At 30.1% G+C, this 11,730-nt stretch overlaps 1 pseudogene; it reads left to right on the forward strand.

Annotated features, from left to right (window-relative positions):
* The first annotated feature begins 292 nt into the window (after positions 1-292).
* LOC145932825 (uncharacterized) lies at positions 293-7,037 on the forward strand (annotated as a pseudogene).
* Positions 7,038-11,730: the final 4,693 nt, after the last annotated feature.

Consider the following 11,730-nt stretch of genomic DNA (forward strand, 5'->3'; position numbering starts at 1 on the left):
TTGTGCAATAGTTCATGTAAAATTGATCCGTCTTTAATTGATCGTTATCAAAAGTTCATGCAAACTATAGATAAATGTACTTTAAAAAATGTACCAGAATTGATACAAAACCTTCATAGATGTATTATGAAAACCTCAAATGAGAAATTGGGTCATACGCGTAGCTGTCATATTGATTTAACACTTTGTAAAGGAATGTTTCTTCCAGTTCAATTATTATCGCCTCATTTTCCAAAAGTAAGATATATTACGTAAGCGTTTAATTTATCAAATGACAGCTTTTTATCGAAAGATGGAAAATCTCGATAAAGCATTAACTCATGCTGATTTAAACGCATTAAATGAAATTGTAACTTCTGCACAAGAAAAAGCAGATATATACAAACATCAACAGACAGATACAATTCTGAGTGATGATGATATTTTTTCAAAATATCATGAAGCATTTAAAGCTTTAACTAAACGTTCAGAAGACACACCACGGCATATTTGCGTATCATGTGAGATTGTGTTATAAAAAAAATTTATTTAAAGTTAGTAATATTCAAGTACAAATAGACATTCAAATTTGGAGAGATTTAATGGCACATGTTCAACAACAAAAAATTAATGCAGAATATACGTATATGTAATTATTGTGCAGGCAAATTTCGTAAAGGTCTAATACCTGCATATTGCATTTTGAATAATCTCTTTACAAATGTTGTGCCCGAAGTAATATCATCTCTTAACACATTTGAAAAAATTCTTATACAAAGAACTAAAGCATTTCTCAAAATGGAAACTGTTATGAATAAAAAGTTACCTCAAAGGCAAATGATACAAAAAGTTAAAGGTAGAACATTTCATTTCCATTACAGGAGACATTTCATTTCCATTACAGGAGACATGGAATAAATTATGTCATAATACTGCGATAAATATTAATCATGAATTATATATATTAGTTAGAGGTATTCCGACAAAATCAAAGATTATTTGGGAAGAGATGGTTAATGTTAAAAAAGTTTTTGATGCTTTAACATGGTTAAAGCACAACAATGCTTTATACTCTCACATTATACTGCTAAATAATCATAATAAGTTATGTTTGGAAAAGTTAGAAAATTTAGTATTCCTAGTGGAAGAGATAGAAAATAATACAGAAGCAATATTAGATGACAACTCTGAATTATCAAATAATTTGATAAAAGAGACAAAAAATGATATAGAAGAAATATTAGAAGATCCACAAAAAGCAATGTTAACTCAGGTTACTGACGAAAATGATGGCTATTACGAGCAATATCTTCTTGATGGCTATTACGAGCAATATCCCTTATATGAAAAAAAAAAGCAAATAAAACTGCGACAAGTTTATATCAAATGTTAAAAATTCAGGATTTGCCTTTGGATAATCGTGAAAAATGTTTAGATTTAATGTGTTTTCCAGATATATACCCATTTGGTATTAATGGACAACATGAGACTAGACCAGTTAAACTTTATGATCATGAATTTATTAAATGTCGTTTAACATCTAAACATCCACAATACAGATTAAATCAACAATATTTATTTTATTTATTGAACAATGCAAATATGCGTCAATTAAGTCGTGGAATTTTTCATAAAATTTTTCATAAAATGTAACTAATCCGCGAGTTCGTTATACAGCTGCAAAATATTTAGACGCAATGTCGAAAGAATTGTTGGAATCTAATCTGAGTACAATATTTTCGACACTTCGAAATACGAAGCAATATTGGCGTAAACCGAGAAGTGATTTAAATTGTATGACGCAGCATTATGGGCCTGCGACATGGTTTTTAACATTAAGTCCGAGTGAATGGTTATGGGAAGATTTAGATGAATATATTCGTGAAGTAAATGGATGGCATGACACTTCTTTATGCGTTAGCGTACTTGTTGCTAGAGATCCTATATCAACATCCAGGTTTCTCGATAATAAGTTTCGAGCAATGCTTCACTTTATTAACTCTAAAGATCATCCAATTGGAGAAGTAACGCACTATTTCTGGCGACGAGAATACCAAGGTAGAGGTATACAGCATTTCCACTTATTAATTTGGATTAAAAATGCACCTATTTTTGGTGAATCTACTATTGAAGAAGTCTCTAAATTTATCTTACAACATATAAGTTGCAAAATGCCGGATCAAAATATTTCGCCATTATTGTACAGGCGTGTTAATACGCATCAGCAACATATACATAACGATTATTGTCTTCGTTCTAAAAAAGTAGGACGTAAAGTTACTCGTCGGTGTCGTTTTGGATTTCCTCGACCTGTTACTGAAACTTTGAATATGAGAGATGTGGCAACTTCGATAGCAGGTAGAAAGCAATTGAAACATAAAAGTAGGCTTTATGATCTTCCTCGAACGGATAATGAAGTTAATATAAATGATTATAATCCTGTTATTCTTACTGCATGGGAAGGTAATATGGATATACAATTTATTGGTAAAAAATCATCGCTGCTTACCTGGTACATTACTAAATATATGAATAAAGCAGGAAAAAATGAATTGTCCGATGCTATCCTTAGTAAGAATGAAAACAAATCATTAGCGAGTTATCTTTGGAATATTGCATTGCGATTTACAAATAATAGAGAATGTGGAGCTCTCGAAGCTGCTGATACATTGTTAGGTATTTCTTTATATGGAACTGATCGAAATACATCTACCAAATGGTTAGATGTTAATCAAATACGATCTAGAAAATTAAAAAACCCCAAGGAAATTGAAGCTCTTGATGCTGAATCTACAGATATATTTTATCCATCATTAATAGATAATCATTATCCACATAGACTATACGAATTAGAAAAAATGTCTCTTTATGAATTTGCACAGTGGTACGATATCTCGAAGATCAAACCAAAAAATGAGGATATTGAATATTATAAAATAAGTAATGGTTATTATCTTAAACGACGACAACGTGGATATCTTATAAATCATTATAGATATGATGTTAATACACAGCCAGAAAATTATTTCTTTGCGTTATTGCTTATGTTTAAACCTTGGCGAAAATTAGAAGATCTTAGAAGTGAATGCGATACTTATGCTGAATCGTTTCACAAAGTAAAACTGCATCGTGTAGAAGCATTGCAATATCATGAAAAATTAGAAGAATTGCAAAAAGCATTTGAAACTGCAAAACAGTTAGTTCAACAATGTCTAGATGACAATTTAGAAAAACAACAGTCTCAGGATAATCCTGAAAATCCGATAGGTGTTCAAAATATAGAGGCTGGTGAAGGGATGCAAGATTTTAAAGATCTTGGTGATAAAATAATTCGAGAAATTAATGTATCTGAAATGATTTTAAAATTAAATATGGATCAAAAACGAGTATTCAATAAAGTTATCAATACTATAGAATCAGATAAATCGGTATTACGATTATATGTTACCGGAGAAGGTGGTACTGGAAAAAGTTTCTTAATCAAAACTATTAAATGTTGGATAAAACAAAATCTCAACAAAGATACTGCTGTAGCAGCACCTACTGGTATTGCAGCATTTAACATAGATGGTTTGACAGTTCATAGATTGCTTCAATTACCTGTTGAACATGGTCATACTCCTAAGTATAGACAACTATCTGATCATGTATTGAAACTTTTACGAGCAGATCTTAAAGATGTTATTCTTTTTGTAATTGATGAAGTGTCAATGATATCTAATTTGACTTTAATGTATATACATCTTCGATTGTCTGAGATATTTGACACTAGTGATTGCGATGATGGTTGGTTTGGTCAAAAGCATATTCTTTTATTCGGAGACTTGCTTCAATTACCTCCTGTACACGAAGATCCTATCTTTATGCATTTATCAGATACAAAAATTGCTAAACATCTTGGTTCCTTAAATGCTATTAATTTATGGACTACATTATTTGACTACGATGAATTGACAATCAATATGCGTCAGCAAGGAGATAATTCTTACCGTGAGTTATTGTCGCGAATTCGTATTGGTTTAATGACAAAATCTGATTGTAAAATTTTAGAAAGTAGAAAAATATCTTTAAAAGGTGAGTCTTTCGAATCTAGATTAAACGAATTATGTGATTTTATTAATAATTTATTATCGGACACTGTTTGTTTATTGCCTCCTCGTAATATGTGTGATGTTCTTAATGATGCAATGTTAAGTCGTATTGTCTCCAAAGAAATATTATTAATTGCTGAAGACACGATTAACTGTTCCATATTTAAAAAAGAAAGCATTAAAAGTATTGTCAAATAACGATGATGATAATTCTAAAACAGCTGGACTTTCAAAACAAATTAAAATTAAAATTGGAGCAAAAGTTATGATTCGACGTAATATCGATGCTAGTTTAGGTCTTATAAACGGTACAATTGCTAAAGTAATTTCAATTGTACAAGATACATCTACTAATTACGTAGAAAAAGTTAAACTTCTTTTACCATCAGGTTTAGAATATGAAATTGGAAGAGTAAGTGTTAAATTTGAGGTGGTAGATAGAGTGTATGTTATTAGAAAACAATTTCCATTATCTCTGAGTTACGGTATCACTATTCATAAAAGCCAAGGATTGAGTTTGCGAAGTGCAATTATGGACATCGGTAACTCTGTATTTAGTTGTGGTCAAATTTATGTTGCATTATCGCGAGTAACATCTCTAGAAGGATTACATTTAATTTAATACGATCCTTCATCAGTAATAGCTAGCGAAAAAGCTATTATTGAATATAATCGTTTAAAACAGATACACAATCCAACGCAGAAATGATTACCATGTCAAAAGAACGCTATCGCAAAGTAAAAGATGTTTTATGGGCGTTGCCAAAAATAGTTACTTCTGTTCAAAAATCAAGTTCAGATCAAACAGTTCGACGAAGTACTGCTTGGATCATATGTGGTTTCCAAAATACAGACAAAGTTTCATGCTATGCAAATGCAGTATTGCAATGTTTATTACATTTAAATGTTATTAGGCAACAGTTATTTAATTGTGATAAATCAGATGTTTTACGTTTATTAATGCATCGATATGAATATGGAATGTCTAATTTAAATACATATGCAATACGGCAATGTTTAGGAGAATATTTTTCGAACACCGCGAAACGAAATGCATCCCATTTTCTTACAACTCTTTATGAAAGATATGATTGTATAAGAAATTTGATAGAATATCAAGTTACTTCTACTAAACGATGCAAAACTTGTAGTAATACTAAAATTCAGGGTTGGCATGTTTTAAACAATTTGTTTAAAACTGTTTGATTAAAACATGTTTAAAACAGTGGACACTGTTTTAAACATTTTTGTTTTAAACAGTTTTAAACTACTGTTTAAAACTGTTTAAAACATTGCAATTAAAACATATGATTATTTGAAAAAGAAACTGTAAAGAAAAACAAAAACAAACAAAAACTAATAGACGTGCAAAACTAATGTTGCAAAAAGGTTTTTGTTTTAATTTTTTTAGTTTTTTATCTATATTTATATGTAACATATAGATATAAAAATATAAATATAAATAATGAAATAAAAATACTAAGATAAGTATTATTTTAACAGAATATTTATTTTTGGATATTAAATATATTAAGTAACAATCAATATAATTGAATATATTAAAGACTACTTATAAATTATAAAGCTATCTGCACAAACTATTAAAATCTAAATTATAACACATTGCATTTTACATTTTATCTATTGCAAATAATTAAATAATGTTATTCCTTTAACTAAAAAAATAATAAACATTTAAGTACGAAAAAATGAACGGTAACAATAACATATTGAAATTGGGAATTGCATTACAGTCATTGCATATTGGGTATTTTTTTAATACCTACTTTTATAAATTTAATTAAAATTAATAACTCAAAATAAAATAAAGAATATATAATTTTATATATTAATAAAGAATTATTACTCAACTAACAATAAGTCAAACGTTACAGTATTAACATTTTCTTTTAACGCAAGCCACCGTGTTATCGGTTTAACATTTTTAATGGATTCCTCAGAAAAAAGACGCGAGTGGTCGAACATTACATTACGATTACGGTTACATTACATTACGATTACAGATCAAAGCTATCAAGTGTTTTTTTTGCTTGTTTAAAACATGTTTTTTTTGTTTAAAACATGTTTTTTTCTTACTTTACTTAAAAACACGTATAAAATAAAAAAAACATGTTTTAAACAAAAAAATCAATGTTTTTTGTTTAAAATGAAAAAAACAAGTTTTTTGCCAACCCTGCTAAAATTACTGTTAATAAGAATATTATTATTTCAATTCCTATTAATAATTTGAAAAATAAAAGTTATAATCTTAATGATTTATTAAATGTTACATTTTCACACTGGAATGTATTAGATAATGAATCATGTGAACATTGTACTGGAAATGATATAATATTTAAAAATGAAATAACATTGGCAAGAGAGATAGTTGTTATTCATTTAATAGTATTTTCACAAGATGATAAATTAATGAAAGCAGCACACAAATTAAACTTATGTGCTGTTCCAACAACTAAAGTATTAATAGCTGGACAATCATATAAGACGATGAATGCTATATTTCATCATGGTTCATGTATTGATAAAGGTCATTATATAAGTATGTGTAGAGAAGGAGTATCTAATATTTGGGTCGAAGTTGATGATGCGCAAGTTAAAAAAAAACAGTGGCCTAGAGGTGCTAAAGATGTTTATATAATATTTTTACAAAAGATGGCTAATAAGTAATATATATAGGATATTATAAAATTATAAAGTTTATAAAATAAAGAAGCAGTTATATATCAAATTTTTAATTAAAAATACATTAGAAGCATAGATTGTAAATTACTGTAAGCAAAGAGGACCGTCATATATGATAAAATATGACCAGGGCGGTGGCTCTTTGCTTCTTTATTTTAAAATGTGTAAATAAATATATACTACAAAAAAGAATGATATCCATAAAAAAACTTTCCTTTTTTAAAAAAAGGTAAAAAAAGGGCGCCAAGTCCACACGCCATGTGAAAAAGTGTTATACAAAAAACAGTGTTTTTAAATTATTGTAAAAAAACTTAATATTTCTAAAAAAAATAATGATATCAAAAAATTGCGCCAAATAAATAAAAATTTATGTTTTATAAAAAATTTATTTGTTTTATTATTTTAAATATTTAAAAAAAGTTACTCAGCCAAATATAAATGTGTATTTTGCAGATTATTATCTGATCTGATATAAAATTTATCACAGAATCATCTTTGTATTTTTAAGAATGATGCATCTGCATAGTCAAAACGATTTAGACCCGGTATTGAAACAATTAAAATGACAAACAAAAACTTGGCGTGCCCGGGTCGGGGCACTAAAATGACATAAATTTCGTAATAAGATTGCTTAAAAATTAATTTATAAAATTTGTTTTTTAAAGTAATAATTTGTAAAGTAATAATTAAAGTAAGATTTCTTAAATTTTTTAAAAATATTCCACATTGAACGATGTAATTGCGCTACTCGTCTCTTATAATTTTATATTTCAAACTTTATTTGTTAAGGTTGAAATATATTCTTACATTAAATTCTAGAATTTTAATTAATTTGTTGATATTTTACATTTTATGCTATATTATGCTAAGATTATGTATTTGTGATTAATTATATATATATTTTATTTATATGCAGATACTTGAAGATTGCATGTCAAATTTAATTTTAAAATATTTAATTTTTAATGCCCCGACCCGGGCACGCCAAGTTTTTGTTCGTCATTTTAATTGTTTCAATACCGGGTCTAAATCGTTTTGACTGTGCAGATGCATCATTCTTAAAAATACAAAGATGATTCTGTGATAAATTTTATATCAGATCAGATAATAATCTGCAAAATACACATTTATATTTGGCTGAGTAACTTTTTTTAAATATTTAAAATAATAAAACAAATAAATTTTTTATAAAACATAAATTTTTATTTATTTGGCGCAATTTTTTGATATCATTATTTTTTTTAGAAATATTAAGTTTTTTTACAATAATTTAAAAACACTGTTTTTTGTATAACACTTTTTCACATGGCGTGTGGACTTGGCGCCCTTTTTTTACCTTTTTTTAAAAAAGGAAAGTTTTTTTATGGATAGATAATACGGCAGTAATAAAACCCACAAAAGGAACGTATCGCCTACTTTTTGTAATTAAAATGTTCTGTACATCGGTGATGCTCTTTAGATATTCTATTTCGGCTAAAATTTTTGGGCGCCAAAAATTTTCGTTTGATTGTCGTAAAGGAGCTTTAAATCCCTTTCCAAGAGGATTTCTCGAATTTAAAAAATCAAATACGCGATCAACACACCGGATGAAACGAACTGTAGCCTCACTTCCTTGAAAATTTGGTAAATGAAGTACCTGAGTACAAAATTTGATTGCATCGGCCACACTGCTGCTCAAAGTTTGAGCCGCTAGAAAAACCTTCATTTTCATTTTATGGTATTTTAAATGAGCCAATTTAAGCTTATTTCCAGCCCTTAAGCCTTCTTTTTCTTGTAACTTGGCTAACTCTTCAATGAATCTCCATTCGATTGTATTTCCGTCACCGTCTTTCAAAACTTTATATCCCCCAAGACAATTACGTATTAATTTGAGCATATGACATGCATCAAATATTATGTGTACTTTCTGTTGCGTAGAAGGGTGCAAAAAGAAAAGCCGGATATTTTTCATGTCAAAACTAGCACCTAACGCTCGCATAGTTGAAAAGTGTTGGGGTGGGCCGTCTAACGTGACTGAAACAATATTAACCCCGATATCATGCAACCGGATCAAACCATCGATCAAAAGACCAGCATTAGTAGCTGAGTCTATACCATTAATCAGAAAAAAACCAATAGGTATTTTCCATGAATTATCTAAGGATACGACCATTAAAACTAGTGCATCTTTTGCTAAAGGCAAAGTATCATTCGATTCCGCTCCGCTACCAATGTCCACATAACCCCTAACGATTCCAACAGAAACGTTTTGCAATCCCTTTTTAAGGGAAATCTCATCAAGCATTAAGCTACAAATAACTTTCTTATTGCTCTTCTGTGCTTCATCTACTTTCAACTTTAAAGCATTGAAGCTTTCTGAGGTGAAGCCAGGTTCACCACTAATCTATGAATACCATGATCGTAAGGTACTTGGATCTGGTAAAGCCTGACAAAATTTTCGCCTCACAAAGCTATATGCTTTCGGGGAATAAAAATGGAGGGTCATAGCAAAAGAACGAAGAGCTGGCGGATATTTTTTTCTACTAATACCTAACCCAGGATTTCTGCGCTGATACTTCCATGCTCTTTTTTTCACTGGCCGCTGTTGATTGCCAACATTATTCTTATTTTTTACAAACCTTTGCAAAAGCTGCGAGACATCAGAATCAGCAACAGCATCCAAGCATGCAAGACCCGACTCCGGAATTGCCCTAGTTCTACGTAATTCACTTACAATGTCTTTTAATGTGTGAATCCTTTTTTTCAAACGACCTATATGTTGTTTCTGAACCTTGGTTTCCTTCTGCAGCAGTTTCAATTTTTTCTCTGTGGAAAAAAGTTTACGTCTCAAGGATTTCGGCATCGTCTCGTAAGCGTGATCATGCTGCATGAATTCTTTGCGTTCAGATATATGTGGTGTTTCCGGTGTACTGTTGCATTTGGAAGTTGTTGTTGGTTCTGGTATGGAAGTTGCATCGGTTACTTTCTTCACTACAGGTAATTGCATCTCGGAATCTCCATCAAGACTGCAATTTTTATCGCATAAATCCTTAGAAGAATCACAGGTTTCCATTTGTTTTTCCATTTGCGGTAAAGCATTTCCAGAATCCTGCGGGCCGGTATTCTCTTCTGTCACATGTACTGGACTTGTAACGTCACTGCTTACTTTTTGATGTTTAGTAGCAGGTAATGGTTCTAGTGATAAACGCTTCTTGCAAGTGTTATTAAATTGCACACCTGCATAGAAAAAATTTTATCAGTTACATGAAAATTATACAAACAAGAAAAAACAACAAATTTAATAAACATATATTTCTTTTACATACATAAATAATAATATATTTTTGTATTAGCGATTACTAAATGCAAAATTTTTTTCAGAGCTTTTAATCATTCTTTGTTGTTTTTCTTCAAAATTACTGTACATACAACAAGCGTAATAATATTTCATACACCGTACCTTCAAATTTGAATATCGATGGAACCGCATTCTTTTTTAAGCGTAGGTAACTAGTATTAGTTACATTGTTACATTATAAAAGCAATCACTATCAAAATGATCGCTGCAAAGTGCGCTTTTTTTATCCGGGACATAGTCTTCCAATTTCATTGCTTCTATCCACTTCTTAACTAGTGCCGGATTCTCCAAAGGAAACCTAGAACCATACAGAACAAAATGAGATTTTTAAATCCCAATTTTCGATTTTTTATTCAATTTGCAAAATATTAATTAAAATGTCTCTTACTTTCGAAATAAAAGGCGTTTGTCTTCTTCTTTGATAGCGTGGCAATAGGCGCAAATAATTTTATATATTACAAATAAACTTGGAATGCTTCCTGGAAGCAACGTCACCCTTGTATCTTTTTTGTCAAAGCATTCCTTTTCAAAATGATCTGAACAGAGCCTGCTACTGTTCGTCGGGACAAAGGTCGATCCCAAATTTATTTTTTGCAGCCACAATTTTAAACTTTCTGCATCTTTGAAAGGAAATCTAGGTAAAGAGGAATTACATGATTATTTTTTTATAGCAGACATCCAAATAAGTATATTAATTTCATTCCAAATAAATTGTGAACAAACATTAAGGCTTGTATTATGAGCTCGCATTTATCTCTAGGTGTACCTCTAAAGTTAGAGGCGCAGATAAATGTACATCTAAAATCAATCATATATTTATCGCACATTTAGAGCTTACATCTATCTCTTAGATGTGCCTCTAAAGTTAGAGGCGCAAATAAATGTACCTAAGGGCACATTTATCGAGAGTAGCATAAATGTGCTATAAATGTGGTACAAAATAGGTTTTTTAGGCGATTTCCTCTAGATGCGCCGCTAAATGTGCGCTCATAATACCGCCACATTTATCGTGACACATTTAGAGACACATCTAGAGATAGATGTGCGCTCATAATATCGCCACATTTATCGTGACACGTTTAGAGACACATCTAGAGATAGATGTGCGCTCATAATATCGCCACATTTATCGTGGTACATTTAGAGGTACATCTAGAGATAGATGTGAGCTCATAATACGGGCCTCTCTAACTTTAGAGACACCTCTAACTTTAGAGGTACATCTAGAGATAGATGTGAGCTCATAATACGGGCCTAAGTAAATATAATCCTACGGCTTACACTTATATATAATTGACAATTATATATGAATGACACAATTTATACTTATAATATAATATGATACTTACTTATGAAGTGAGTTTTTGTATATAGGTTAAGTTATAGGTTAAGGATAGATTATAAGTTTATGTATAAAGTATAAAGGTTTGGGACCGCTCCTTAAGGAAAAAAGCGCCTTGTAATCCCCAATTGGGGCAGCAATAAAATTATCTAATCTACTTATGAAGTGTCCTGCCTTCTATCCCTATAGCCTTTTTTCCGCAATATTTGCATACTAGCACCATTTTATTTTTAATTCAATAATTTTTATAATTTACACAAACCACGCACAAGCACTTT

The sequence above is a fragment of the Prenolepis imparis genome, unplaced genomic scaffold (assembly GCF_030444845.1).
Source record: "Prenolepis imparis isolate NDT839.2.m4 unplaced genomic scaffold, iyPreImpa1.0 SCAF_2, whole genome shotgun sequence".
Lineage (NCBI taxonomy): Eukaryota > Metazoa > Arthropoda > Insecta > Hymenoptera > Formicidae > Prenolepis > Prenolepis imparis.